This window comes from Lycium barbarum, chromosome 5 (genome assembly GCF_019175385.1).
Source record: "Lycium barbarum isolate Lr01 chromosome 5, ASM1917538v2, whole genome shotgun sequence".
Lineage (NCBI taxonomy): Eukaryota > Viridiplantae > Streptophyta > Magnoliopsida > Solanales > Solanaceae > Lycium > Lycium barbarum.
Window position 1 is genome coordinate 59,634,403 of NC_083341.1, and position 16,111 is coordinate 59,650,513.

The following is a 16,111-nucleotide window of genomic DNA, read 5'->3' on the forward strand; positions in this document are numbered from 1 at the left end:
GCATAAAAAATGTAAGAAGACTTTAAAAATATTCATTAGTGTAGAGATCTTACATAACAAAAGAATTCAGAAAAAAAAGTGAAGTCGATTTGACTTATTTTTACCGTTTCGTAAAAAAAAAAAAGGGTTTGTTTAATGAATATCCTATCAAAAGAATAAGGAACAAAAGAATTGTAAAAAGTATTGGTAAAAAATAAGTACTAGGAATTGTGGACAAAAAAATGAGTGAAAATGTGTAATGCCTCTAATGAATAAAAGATTTGTAGATGGACGACTTAATATTTACCTAGCGTCAAAATGTGGATTCAACTTAACTAAAATATGTATTAGTATACACGAAACAATATAAAATGTAAGTTGTATTAAAAGTGTATAAAGAATATAAAATAAATGATGGACCAGTATTTTTGCCTAAACGTCAAAAGTGTGAGTTTAAGTAACGAAACATTTATACCAAGTCAATTTAATCAATTTATGAAAGTATTGACGGCCTAAGTCTTGCCTAGAGCGAATGACAAATTTTAAGTTAAACAAACAAGGCGACAAGTAAATGAATATATTAATCTGTTTTCCAAAAATAAAGTTTCCACTATACTACGAGTTCATGTTTTGTACAATTTTAAATAACGCGCACGAAAATAAATACAAACAAGGATTCGATGAAGTCTTCGGGTTCCTTCCGAGTGTCGTCTTCGGGATGTGCCTCCGGGTCCCTGTATAAACACTTAGTAAAAGTGTTAGTAAGAGAATAAATAATTATCAAATGAATTAAAGAAGTAATGAATAAACTTAAAATAAAAATTCGCCTTTTGTATATGGGAGGCCTTCGAAATCGACGGAAATTTCTTCATCGGTCATCTAAGGGTAGACTTGCCCAAATCAGTTTAATAAAAATGATAAAAAGAAAAAGTGAAAGTGTCAATAACAGTCTCTGACTGGACACAAAATCAAGCTACTAGCAAAAACTAATAATCTGAGCACAATCAGAATATTAGTGCAGTGACAGCAGCACTGCCCATGAGATGCAACAACCACCAAGAACGAACATGGTTAGCCAGAATAATATAATTCGCGAGGAAACAACTGAAACAGTGCAAAATCAATCCCAACACATCCAAGATAAATACAGTTGCAAGACGAACAACAAAAATAGAAGTACAAAGAGAAGAGAGGAGCGAAAATGGAGCAAAAATAATCACAAACAAAACTTTAGGGTCATTGAAGAAATTGGAGCTACGCCGGAGCTTTATTCTTTCCGGCCAGATCTGAGTTTTCAAGGTGGTGACCACTATTTGTTTCCGACGTAAACGAGATAGGGGGAGAGGGAAAGGGTTGCTCGTTAGTGTTTTAATTCGGTTGCTGGTGGCGTTGGTGGAGTTCACCGGAGCTCGGAGCTCCGGCGTGGATGAGCTGGCAATGGCGAGAGAAGCAAAGGGCGGTGCTGTGGTGAGGAAGATGAAGGGTGATGTTTTCTGTTTGTGGGGGCTGTGGTGGCTATTTCACGGTGGTTCATCGATTTCTCCGGCGTCGTGGGTTCGCCGGAGCTGGGCAGTGGGGGTGGCGGTCGGCGTTAATGGAGAGAGAGAGGGACACGAAGTGGGGAGTGAGAGGCGTGACTGTGGTGGTGAGAAGTTCACCGGAGCTCAGAGCTCCGGTGTGGAGGGTCGGCGGCGGTTTTGGGAGAAGGCAGAAGAAGAGAGGAGGTTAAGGTTTGGGAATCTGAAAATATTTGTACTGTGTGGGTAAATCAAGACAAAGGATGAAAAACTAACATTAAACCCCCCCCCCCCCCCCCCCCAACTTCTTTTATAAAATAAAGTGACCCATTTTATTGTCCAAAAAATATAAAGTCATACCCCCTTGTCCCCTCAATGCTCATTTTAATTTTTAGGTTATTGTCCAAAGGAGATTTCACCCTTTTAACCAATGTATAAAAATCTATTAATCAATGGATCAAGAACCCAACCCATCACCTCAAATGTCAACTTTTTAAAAGGTGACGAGACCTTGACTTGATCGAATTTTCGCTCTGTGTTTAAAAATTAATTGCTCCGATTTTCTCTGCACTGACGGACTGTACTAAATATAGTTAATTAATACATGTATAAATAATAATGTAAGTATAAAAATATAAATATTAATGTATAAGATATAAAAATGTACTGCTATAAAATAAAGAGACAATTATTAATTGCACAAAAAATGATAGTATTACGCTGTACATGTGCAAAAATAATGATTCTTAAAAATGACAATAAATTGATAAAATTCCTAAAATAAGGATAATTATCGATAAATTGTCAAAAAATGCAAAAACGTGTAAAAAGCTATTTTGTGCTTTTTAACGAATCAGGACCACCCGAAATGTTAATTTTGAGCACGTCGAGCCAAAATTAGGTGTCACCAATCTCTATCTTCGAAGAAGATTTCAAACTTCATTATTTAGTGTTAGAATTTAGTATGTCCATTTCAAGCAAAGGTTGTCTTTCTCATCCTGTTCTGGCAGAGGACTTACCAACGTTCAATTTGAACGGGTATGTTGACCAGATTTGGAAGTTGAAATTCTAATTCAAAATCCCGCCTAAAGTTTGAATCCTAGCAAACCCTAAATTCGTCCTATAAATACTAGCATTTGGAGTTCATTTGAACAAGGCCTTACCTGCTTCTTTTCCTTCTCCAAACATCCAAAAAAAGATACTCTCTGTTTCATACTATTTATTCTTTTTAAAAAAAATATAAAATCCAAATCAGGTTTCATTGCTCGTTTTCTCTCATCTTAGATCTCTGTCGACTTCTAGCTGCGTCAGAGATTTCTTGTGTTTTTATCGTATTGCTTTGTTGGTGAGCAAAGTTCGTAGTCCGGAGGATCTCAAAGACCCCTGCCTCTGTTCACTGCACCCGCAAAAGTTCAGTGTCGGTATCCCACTTTGATGTTGTTAATATGCTATTTGATGCGTGTTTTTACCAACATGTGAAAATAATAAGTTTGCTAGCCATCTTTCTGCTCTTAAAAAATTATGTGTTAAAAATCTCTATTTTAGTGTTGAAGTGATATTTATTAAATGATTGTTATTTGATCCTCTTTGTTTTGAGTGTTGTACAAATCACAGTGTATGCTTCTATGTGTTTAGAGAAAATAGGAAATAAAATCTTATCCTTTTCGTTACTCTTTTGGTCGAAATCATAGTGGGTGTGTTTAAAAAATAATCATGTTTTAAGTTGTTCTTGCCTTAGTGGTATTATAATATGTTAATGTAAATTTGATACTGGTGTGACATGATAGAATAATGGTTTGAGGTTTTCGGCATTCAAAATGGTCTCATAAGGATTTTATGGCCAAACCATAACGCTATACGCTTTACTGCTATGTTTTATTTCCGTTTTAATGCCTTTGGATCCTGTTTTGATTTATTTACACCATATATGTCATACTCTTGGGTTGTAGCATATTTTTATTCATTGATAAAGAAAGCTTATGTGTGTGTTTATTTTAAGACTAAAAAAAATGATTGAACTTATACGTTGTTCTTTGTTTCAGCAGAACTGGTAGTGGAAAATATGTAATTTTAGGAGTAGTATTATTTATTTTCTCCAAGACTTCCTGTAGTAGACGTTTTAATGTTAATATACTGAATACTTAAATTTGACTAAGTGTTGTTTGAATTCTAAAGTCGTACCTAGCTGTTGAGAGTTTTGGTGTACTAGGCCAGTCGTAAATCCTTTGGTAATGAACTATAGTTGCGTTGGTCTTATTAATTGGATTTTTGTGTACTCTTAAATCTGTTTAAGTCATTTGCTCATTATGAAAAGGTGGAATTGCTCCTACTAATTTTTATGTTTTTCTCCCATTTACATGTACACTTTGGAGCAAATGGAGTCTTAATTTGGGACTCTCTCAAAACTCGGAACCTCAACCCAAGACTCTCCTATTATCCGAGCATTGAGTCAATTCCGCAGAGTTTCTTTTAAGTGCATCGAATCTCCAAGAGGAACGAGCAACTTTCGCTTCGGGCCTCCCATGACAATCTTTCATCTACCAGTCATTCTATTTTCATTATTTTGCTGACTTGTGTATGTTTGACTTTATCCCAGTTTTGGGGTTGTAGGATAAATTTATAGTAGTTAATACACAGGTTTTAGTTTTATCATTTAGACTACCCCTATTCATTATTATTAGTAAGGCAATACTATCATCACTTAAAAAGAGTAGTAATATTATATAAGAATTTAAGATAATGAACTGGAATACAGTTTTTGAAGAAGTCCTATACCCGTTGAAATATATCAGTGCACTATTTGAACTTGTGTTTTTCTCAAATCTTATGTTACTCTTTGCTAAAAAAAACGTAGCTTTGGAGTAGGTGGATTAGAAGTGCCACTTATGGTTCTGAGATATTTTTAAAGGATAGAACTTATTTGGAGACTTGGCTATGCTTTAAGCCAGCAACTTTTTATTTATTTTTTTAAAATTATTTTGGTTCCATAACATTTTTAAAACTGCTCGAATGTATTGTTTAAGGCTCATGTCACTTTTCTCTCTATTTGGTCATCAAAAAAATCCCAACAACTTGTAGAGATTTTTTTTCCTTCATGTTTTGATCTTTAGTGAAATTTAAAATTTGACATGTAATAATATTTTACACTTGTTAATTATAAATTCTTCTTCTTCAATACTTAGAGTATCTAAACGCTATTTTCATAAATATTTTAATCTGTATTATTAATTAACCTAAGTTTGGTCGGTTAACCGTAGTTAACGGATCTTAAAGGATGCTTAACCCTTCCCTTTAGGATAATTAAGAACTCTTACCTTGAATCACATTAGTTAAGTAGATCATTAATAGGAGTTAATTTTTAGCATTTACTTAGTTAAAATAGGTGTCCTAATTCTCCTTTAAAAATTATTAGGTGGCGACTCCTTAAGTTAAATAATTTGGAATCACCAATATGTTGTACTCTGCTTTGACCCGATTAAAATGGGGTATAACAGCTTGGCGACTCCGCTGGGGATTCAGGTTCTTAACCATAACAAACTTAGGTTAATAATTAATTTGTTGGATGTTTTGGTTGTTTTTCTTTATTGCTGCTTTTATTGTTTCTATTATGTGCTTTTAAGTGGTTTTAATTATTTCTTTAATTATTTCTTTATGTGAATTTTTCTATGTAATAATATGTTACCGCTTTCTTTAACTATCATTCCGGTCATATTTCCTCCACTTTCGAAAATTCACACTATCACACCTACACGCGAGGTGTGTTTTGCGCAACCGCAAATTTCTTTCAAAATCCCAAATTTTAGAAGAGTTGGCATATGCGCGGGGTGCCCGAATTTCCGTGTGACCGCGTAACCTTCTCACTCGAGTAGTCCACTCAGAAACCTTAAGTCTAGTCAACCAAATCTTAGAAAAACTTTGGATAGAGCTAAAACAACACCTTTTTCCTAAGGGCGTGCATCATTAAACTTAGAAGGCTTAATATCCTTGGTATATTAAGTCCATTAGTAAACCTTACCCAAATGTCTAAGTGGGTTCACGACCCCGGGTGACGCTTATCATATTATGTGTGCATTAGTTGAAGGTTGGTTGTGCCATAATGTGGACCATTTGCTTTACATTAATGAAGCCTTAGGAGGGCGAGTTTGTCTAACCATTTTGTGATGCAGATTAACCATGACAATCCCAAGCTTTGGCGGATAGAAAATAGCCTTGGTACACCTTATCAATGGAGGAAGAAGCTCAGATGTGATGAAGAAGTGATCTTAGTTTATTTCGGTTAGGAAATAAATTTATTGTATTTTCCTTTCATTTGGCATGTAATAAAATTTGGAGCTATTTTATACTTCATTTTGGGAATAGAGTTGTTTAATTGATTAAAAAGCAATGGGATGATATATAATGCCACATTCATCTTTCAAATATACGCTAGGCCTACCTCTGGCATAATGAGGTCCCCTGCATATTAAGACGCGTGATTGCTATTTTATATACTTGTGTTATAAACTTTGTAAGTTGTTTGCTTGCTTCCTAAGTGATCTACTTGAATTTATTTGCAATGCGCTCTTTGCTTGAATGTTTGTTGTGTTCCTTTATTTGATATTTACTAACATCATTAGTTTCCCTTAATTTCATAAGAGAATTGAATTTGTATTTCCTTATCTCTCAATCTTTATTGTAGATTGTCTTTTTACTTATCTCTTTATGTTGATCGCCTGGTGGCTTTTAATTATTTTTATACATAATCTTCACGATTTTTCTAAAAATGATAATCAAATTATTCCGCGCTTAGCGCACTTTAGCGACTCTAGAGCACCTTTAAGATCGTTCACATTCCTAGTGCCTATCCCTCCATTTTCCAAGCATGATCTCTTATTTTTACAAAGTATGACATTTTTCGGAAGTCTTAGTTGATAAAATTTATAACTTCCGCATCCATGAACTAGCCTCGATATTTTTTCTTTTACCAACACTTGAGTTAATTCTTATCGTTCCAACTCTTTTAATGGGAATAGTCTCTTCTAATTTTTTATCAAATTTATTTTTTCTTCTAAAAAAGTGTCAAATAATTGGTCTCGCGTCAAGTTTGAATTCTAGAGCTTTTACCTTCTCAAATCTTCCAAGTCCTTCTTTTACGGGTATGATCTTCCATCTCAAACGACATAACTTTTGGCCCATTAGTTCTGCGCCTCGTCGAACCTATTTAGCACTCGATCTACGTCATGAAACTTTTACTTATACTCTCAAATTCTATCATTTTTCACCATTTATCACTCACTCCTTAAATTGGTAGATGTCCAAATTTATTTGCGCAATCTATCAAATGGCACTTGTTGAAATTTAGTCGACATTTTCCATCAAGTTGCTCAAGAACGACTTTCCAAGTACCTTACTTCTTCGGAGTCTTCACTCGTTTAATCGCGTCATTCTTATTTTAGATCGCCGAGATTTATCTTCGCGCACCCATTAATTTCAAGTTTTGTCATGCAAGTCGAGGAACGATTTCATAGGTATCCCGTCCTTGACATTTTGCAACCCGCCATTGCTAAAATAAATTTTGGAGTCGTGCGCAACCCTTGGATGTACTAAGTGAAATTCTCGTGCGCTCGATTAACCATATTTTCTTTATCAATTATCTTTACTCCCGAGCTTGTCTACCATATATCCAGACAAGCACCAAAATGTATTCAAGACCAAGTTTCTTTGGCCTATCCTTTATCTCGATCTTTCAGTTTCTTCTTAGGCACAAATTTCCAAGCTACACTCTTAGCCTTTAACACTTTCTTGCCTCACGTTAATCATACCTACCTACGCTTACCATATATTTCATTTTTCTTCCAAACGTTGACTTAAGTTGAACATCGAAGGCAACATGAGTGTCATTGTTTGAAAGAAGCGATCCAAAAATTGTTGGATAGTGGTAGGATCGTTCAGAGACTGTTGGGTCACCCTCAATTTGTTTGGGATCAACCTCCAGTCGTTATACCGATGCCAAGTCACAATCAAGCAATTTACCCGCAATTTGCAAGTCAAGTTCCTCCTCAAAGCTAAACAATTGTTGGACCAAGGGTTACTGCACCAAATTTATCCCTCCCCTCATCTGCTGCAAGCACTTGTGATATAGCCGAACAGATCACCAAGAATGGTCTCAATAACAGAAACCTCTAAGCTTATGGTAGGCCTTTAAAGAATGACATGAAGTAGGATAGTTTTGGTTATCATCTTTTGGGAACAGTTTTGTACTTTTGTAAGCTTAAATGATCAACATTTTGTATGTTTTTTTGTTATATATAAAAAAAAAAATCCCTATTTATGTAAGGCGAACTACACTTGACCTGATTCCTCGGTGGATACGTAGGCAGCCCACATAGGGACTCGGTCATATTATGGTAGAATTTTTAATTCCTGTTTGCATGTAGCCGGAACTACGTTTGACCTGATTTCCTGTTGGATACAGGATACGTAGGCAGCCTATATAAGGCCCGGTCTTATTATTATACAATTTTAATATTCCACCATAGACGGAGAATGAAACTGGGGAAAAAATTTTGGAATACATCGGAGTTAGCAAAGGATGAGATTCAAGTCATAGCCAAGCTTTGGTGTTCAGCATAAGTCAGCCTTTCTTCAAACTTCAAATTCTACTCCAATAGTTTGCTTTTTCTTCCGTTAATTGTCAAGCGTTAGAGCCTACTAGCCAACGAGTCGTTCTCCTTCACTCGTGCTAACTTAGGTCATCTCTTCTAGTCTAGAGCTCCTATATAACTAGATCACGACTTAATCTAATTTATCACATACTATATTATTTTGTGCATTTACTTCATTTGTGCATATTCTCATTCACTAATATTCTCATTCACTAACACTTTATTTTGTGTTTCTAAAGTTTAAAAAAAGTTTATTTTTCTCTTTAGAGGTTGCCTAGCATTGAACATTGTTTTGGTTGCGAATCTGCATTAAGGACAAGACTATAATGGCAAAGAGATTTGAATCGTTCAACACTGACATGGGATTGGCACAAGCACAAAATGATGATAGCGAAAAGAATGTGGTTCGAAGAAGCATTTTGGTCAATTTAGGAAATACCTTCAACCTTCTTCCTAACACAACTTCAGCTTCCAGCTCAACCCAAAACATTTCCTTCACTATTTCTCCTCACCCTGCTCTTACCTATATAATTTCTCCACAAATGCTGCCAAGATACTCTATTAAACCAGAAGCTTTGCAAGTCACGTTGATCCCTAATGTCCAACAGCCTGCACTTGCAGCAGCCTTCACAAAAAGCCAACAAAATCAGCTAGCGGTATGCCCATACAAGAGATCGAGAAATGAAACAAATGCAATTAATTGGGTTGACTCAGATAGAGAACTCCACAATTTAAGGAGAAGTGCTGAAGAAGAGATGCGTGCAAGAAATATCCAAAGTTTAAGATATAAAAGCTTGTGCATGCTTCCAAATGTTGAGTTGCCACCAGGATTCAAAATGACACAATTCAATATCTTCAATGGGAAAGGAAATCCCATTACGCACTTGAAGGACTATTGTAGCAGATTAATGGGAATTGGACAAAATGAAACCATACGAATGAAGTTGTTCATTCAGAGCCTATCAGGGCCAGCATTAGATTGGTACACAGAACAAGACTTTAATAAATGGCACACATGGGAGGATATGGCCCGCGAATTTGTAGAACTATTCAAGTTTAACATCGAGGTTAGTCTAAATCTTTATGATATGCGTGAGATAGAAACAATGCCATACGAGTCTTTTCAAGAATATGCTATCCGATGGAGATTGGAAGCCTCAAAAATATGACCTCCATTGCCCGAGAATGAGTTGATTTCAACTTTCATTGAAATGCAAAAGGGCATATATTATGAAAAATTGTTATGTGCTCAACTACGTGACTTTTCTGATCTAATTCAAGCTGGAAAGCAAGTAGAAGCGGGCATACGAGCAGGAAGAATTGTTGACACTTCATCAATACAAGCAACTTTCAAGCTGAGACATTCAAAAACTTGCAAGGCAAAAAAGAGAGAAACTGAATCAGCTGTCGGGTCTACATATCAGCCGCAATCACGACAAAACCATCAAGTTTCGCATGATCATATACCTTTTCATCAACAAGGCTTTCAATATCAATCTGATCAAGCGCAGTCTAGCTTACGACAGTCGGAGCACGTAAAATTCCGCACTTTTACTCCTCTTGAAGAGTCATTAACCAGTATATTTGAGAGATTGAAAGCCAAAGGACTCCTAAAGCCAAAGAAAGGATGGATCCCTAAAAGCCTACTGCCAGATTTTGATTGGTCCAAGAGTTGTGCTTATCACTCTAATATTCCAGGTCACGACACAGAAGATTGCCCAGCACTTAAGCATAAGATCCGGAACATGATTGAAAAGGATAAGATAAGTGTGCAACAAACTAAATCGTGCGACAATGATGGCCTTCCAGTTGCAAATGCAATTATTGTTGCCGGTGATCCATCAAAATTGGCACCGAGACATTTGAAGAGGAAGCATGGAACCAAGTAGGATTATTGAAAGGATTTACCATCACTAGCATTCGCTACCCACTCGCCTTATGATCAGCTTTCTTTCTTGTAATTTTGCTAAAGCTTTGTATGAACTACTTTTGACCTGATTCCTTCGGGATAAGTAGGCAGTTCATCATTGGACACGGTCTTAATATAGTGAAAAATTCCATCTTCCCCATAAACAACACTGGGGCAGCTTTGCAAATGGCCTATCATTATTCGACAAAAGCAGAAATCGAAATCCCGAGCAATATATTAGCGTCGCCAGATTGTTACAATGCCATCACTACGAGAAATGCAGATTCAACGCCAAAGCTTCAATGTTCAATGCAAGGCAACCATTTTATTTTATCGTAACAAATTTTCTTTGAGTAAAGCAGGGGCATATTTTAGCTATTCTTGAATGATATTGCACGTCATCCGAAAGCTCATCATCAAGTCGGCAGTTGCAAGATTCAGATGAAGCAAAGGGCAAAGCCAACTCAATACTAATTAAATTTCATAACTCACAATTTTCTTTGAGTGGAAGAATTTTTTTTAGCAACCAAATTGCAGCAATGTGGAAGATCTCCAATTTATTGGCATCGCACTGTGAAATATTTGCTACTATCAAACTAGGCAATGCACAAACTCTCCTCACTGCACCATGGATATTCACTACTGCAAATCAAGCATTGTATCAAGCACTTTTCTTCGCACTAATTTTTTACTAATCACAAATCAAGCACCGCATTTAGGCTAGTCCGCCTTGAATAGGACATTTTAGGCTCGTCCGCCTTTAATAGGATATTTTAGGCTCGTCCGCCTTTAAGTGGACATTGAAGGCTTGTCCGCCTTTAATAGGACATATTAGGCTTGTCCGCCTTTAATTGGACATGTTAGGCTTGTCCGCCTTTAATCGGATATTTTAGGCTCGTCTTCCTTTAATAGGACATATTAGGCTCGTCCGCCTTTAATTGGACATATTAGGCTTGTCCACTTTTAATTGGACATATTAGGCTTGTTCGACTTTAATTGGACATTTTAGGTCTATCCACCTTTAATAGAACTTATTTGGATTTGTCCACCTTAAAATCGGACGTAATGTTATTGGGTGTGTCCACCTTATAATAGGACTTAATTATTTTATTTGGGTTTGTCCACCTTATAATAGGACTTAATTATTTATTTGGGTTTGTCCACCTTATAATAGGACTTAAATATTTTATTTAGATCTGTCCACCTTATAATAGGACTTAATTATTTTATTTGGGCATGTCCACCTTAAAATTGGACATATTAAATTTTACAAAGCACACCGATTTTGCACTTACCTTAATTTCATCTCAAATATTTTTGCATTAATCTCGTAGCTGCACTAGTTTTCATCTCAACTAATCTTGCATTAATTTTTATACCTGCACTAATTTTATCTAGAAGTAATTTTCTATTGATTGCTACACTTGCACCAATTTTATTGCTTTCATTGGATTCTATCTTAATGCTTTCATTTATTACTAATGGTTATATCTTAGATCTTTCCAACAAATTTAGCAGGTAGCATCGTACAACGTGAAACTTTATCTAAGGCAGTGAACTTGGGCAGTTTGTTGGGAAGGAACCAAACTTCCCGACAAAGGTCATGTGTCTACTTCGAACTCCGCTCGGCTCACTCTTAAATGTCTTGTCTACATGTGTAAATCGACAACCACGTTAAGTCGTATCCATTATCAGATTCCTTCAATTCAAACACATTCTCCTCAACCAATACCGGTGTCATCATAATTCGACACTGGGGCAATATTTTGGGAATTCGCATCAACCCTGTTTCCTAATTCATAAGTACTGGGGAAATATTTTTGGGGATTCGCATCAACCCCGTTTCCTAATTCATAAGTACCATAGTTCTTCTTGAACTACATACGGCCTGATTCTTATGCAACCCGAGATATGTAGGCAACTCAGAAACCAGAGTTCGGCCACAATATTTTCAAAATTATCTTTGTCCCCATACCTTTCTTAACCTTTGTTTCAGCTTTGAGGGTCGGGACAAAATTGGCTACTACATCAACTTCTTTACCCGAAAACTCTTACATCATCTTCGGTCCAAGAGGGGCAAGCTGTTGACACCCAATTTTGACCCTCCTTTCTTCCAATTTATTTCTCCGAGCTTTTAAGTTGGTGATTAACCAAATACCACTATGTTTTCATTATTATTTCTAGTTACTATCATAATTATTATTATTCCCACCATTACTATTATTACTACTATTACTTTCATTGTCACTATTACATATTGTTTCTATTATTGTTGTTATATTATTAATTTTCTTTATTTTTCATTTTTATGAACTTTAAGGCTTCTCACATTCATTGAACTAACCAAGTAGTAATACAATTCTAGTTTTACACATTATAAATAGCCACTATAACATTTTTTCTATAGCATTTTTATTTCAATAAACTTTGGAATATCCCATAATTTATTTAAGTGCTAGCAACTATAATTTTGTAAGGTATATTAAGTAATTAAATTAATAATATTAATATATTAATAGTACGTGGTATTATATTGGTTAAAATATGTTTTTATTCAACTATGAAGCTCAAAAAAAAAAAAGGAGAAAAGGCTAACAATTTCAGCCAAATTAAAGCCCAGACATGACGTCCCAAACGACCCAAGTCTTCCCTTTCACCAGCCCAAAACAAGAGCCCAGACTCGCCAACTTATTTTGCAAAGTATCCCTCATCAACTCACCAGCAGCTAAACGCTTCTGTCGTATTACTCTGCAACGGCAGAAGACATATTTGACTTTATCTCCATCTTTGAAGAAGATTTCAAACTTCATTATTTAGTGTCAGAAGTTAAAATGTCCATTTCAAGCAAAGGTCATCTTTCTCATCCTGTTCTGGCAGAGGACTTACCAACGTTCAATTTGAACGGTTATGTTGACCAAATTTGGAAGTTGAAGTTCTAATTCAAAATCCCGCCTAAAAATTGGACCCTAGCAAACCCTAAATTCGTCCAATAAATACAAGCATTTGGAGTTCATTTGAACAAGGTCTTGGTTGCTACTTTTCCCTCTCCAAACATCCAAAAAAAATACTCTCTGTTTCATACTATTTATATTTTTTTTTTTAAATATATAAAATCCAAATCAGGTTTCATTGCTCGTTTTCTCTCTTCATAGATCTATGTCGACTTCTAGCTGCGTCAGAGATTTCTTTTGTTTTTATCATATTGCTTTGTTTGTGAGCAAAGTTCGTAGTCCAAAGGATCTGAAAGACCCCTGCCTCTGTTCACTGCACCCGCAAAAGGTCAGTGTGGGTATCCCTCTTTGATGCTGTTAATATGCAATTTGATGCGTGTTTTTACCAACATGTGAAAATAATAAGTTTGCTAGCCATCTTTCTGCTCTTAAAAACTATGTGTTAAAAATCTCTGTTTTGAAGTGATATTTACTTAATGATTGTTATTTGATCCTCTTTGTTTTGAGTGTTGTACAAATCACATTGTATGCTTCTATGTGTTTAGAGAAAATAGGAAATAAAATCTGATCCTTTTCGTTACTTTTTTGGTCGAAATCATAGTGGGTGTGTTTAAAAAATAATCGTGTTTTAAGTTTTTCTTGCCTTAGTGGTATTATAATATGTTAATGTAAATTTGATACTGGTGTGACACGATAGAATAATGGTTTGAGGTTTTCGGCATTCAAAATGGTCTCATAAGGATTGTATGGCCAAACCATAACGCTATACGCTTTACTGCTATGTTTTATTTCAGTTTTAATGCCTTTGGATCCTGTTTTGATTTCTTTACACCATATATGTCATACTCTTGGGTTGTAGCATATTTTTATTCATTGATAAAGAAAGCTTATGTGTGTGTTTATTTTAAGACTTAAAAAATGATTGAACTTATACGCTGTTCTTTGTTTCAGCAGAACTGGTAGTGGAAAATATGTAATTTTAGGAGTAGTTTTATTTATTTTCTCCAAGACTTCCTATAGTAGACGTTTTAATGTTAATATACTGAATACTTAAATTTGACTAAGTGTTGTTTGAATTCTAAAGTCGTACCTTGCTGTTGAGAATTTTGGTGTACTAGGCCAGTCGTAAATCCTTTGGTAATGAACTATAGTTGCGTTGGTCTTATTAATTGGATTTCTGTGTACTCTTAAATCTGTTTAAGTCATTTGCTCATTATGAAAAGGTGGAATTGCTCCTACTAATTTTTATGTTTTTCTCCCTTTTACATGTACACTTTGGAGCAAATGGAGTCTTAATTTAAGACTCTCTCAAAACTCGGAGCCTCAACCCAAGACTCTGCTATTATCCATGCATCGAGTCAATTCAGCAGAGTTTCTTTTAAGTGCATTGAATCTCCAAAAGGAAAGAGCAACTTTCGCTTCGGGCCTCCCATGACAATCTTTCATCACCCAGTCATTCTATTTTCATTATTTTGCTGACTTGTGTATGTTTGGCTTTATCCCAGTTTTGGGATTGTAGGATAAATTTATAGTAGTTAATACACAGGTTTTAGTTTTATCATTTAGACTACCCCCTATTCATTATTATTAGTAAGGTAATACTATCATCACTTAAAAACAGTAGTAATATTGTACAAGAATTTAAGATAATGAACTTGACAACAGTTTTTGAAGCAGTCCTATACCAGTTGAAATATATCAGTGCACTATTTGAACTTGTGTATTTCTCAAAAAATCTTATGTTACTCTTTGCTAAAAAACACGTAGCTTTGGAGTAGGTGGATTAGAAGTGCCACTTATCGTTCTGAGATATTTTTAAAGGATAGAACTTGTTTGGAGACTTGCCTATGCTTTAAGCCAGCAACTTTTTATTTATTTTTTAAAAATTATTTTGGTTCCATAACGTTTTTAAAACTGCTCAAATGTATTTTTTAGAACAATGAAGGCTCATGTCACTTTTCTCTCTATTTGGTCATCAGAAAAATGCCAACAACTTGTAGAGGTTTTTTTTTCCTTCATGTTTTGATCTTTAGCGAAATTTTAAATTTGACATGTAATAATATTTTACACTTGTTAATTATAAATTATTCTTCTTCAATACTTAGAGTATCTAAACGCTATTTTCATAAATATTTTAATCTGTATTATTAATTAACCTAAGTTTGACCCGTTAACCGTAGTTAACGGATCTTAAAGGATGTTTAACCCCTTCCCCTTAGGATAATTAAGAACCCTTACCTGGAATCACATTAGTTAAGTAGATCATTAATCGGAGTTAATTTTTAGCATTTACTTAGTTAAAATAGGTATCCTAATTCTCCTTTAAAAATTATTAGGTGGCGACTCCTTAAGTTAAATAATTAGGAATCACCAATATATTGTACTCTGCTTTGACTCGATTAAAATGGGGTATAACAATGCTCACAACACGCCTTGTGTTGTAGAAGCTCTTGAGGAATTCTTGCTCTAGTTGCTCCCACCTATTAATGGAACGAGGTTTAAGGTCTATGTAACAATAGAAGGCATTTCCTTTGAGGGGTTGAGCGACTTGTTTTACAAGGTAATCACCATATGTTCCAACATTATTGCAAGTTTCAACGGATTTCCCTTGCGGTCCTGTTGCTACAACTTAGGAGGTTGATAGCCAACAGGAATCTTCAAGTTATCAATTCTTTGCGTATAAGGCTTAACATATATAAAAGAATGTTTGGATGCTGACTGAGATTTATCCTTGATAGCTTCCATGATGAAGTCCTTCAATTGGTCAACGGGAATCAGACCTTCAGCAGAGACTTGGACCTCCTTGATCGTTGTTACTTGTTTTGCGCAGGACTTTCCTTCCTCTTATATTTCATCAAGCTTCACATGTGCTAGGGTAGATTCTCCTTCGGCCATGTTCTCCACTTTATTTGTTAACTTGGTGATTTTAGCATCTTGATCTTTAACATACGTTGATAGGCCTTCAATTGCTTTCGTCAAATTTGCATGTTGTTCTTCTATGGTGGAAGCTTCAATCACCATCGCTTGCATGACCACCACAGATGATGGAGAATAGTAAAAATCGTCACTTGGATAGAGCTTGGATTGGGGAGTGACATGAGGGAATATTTG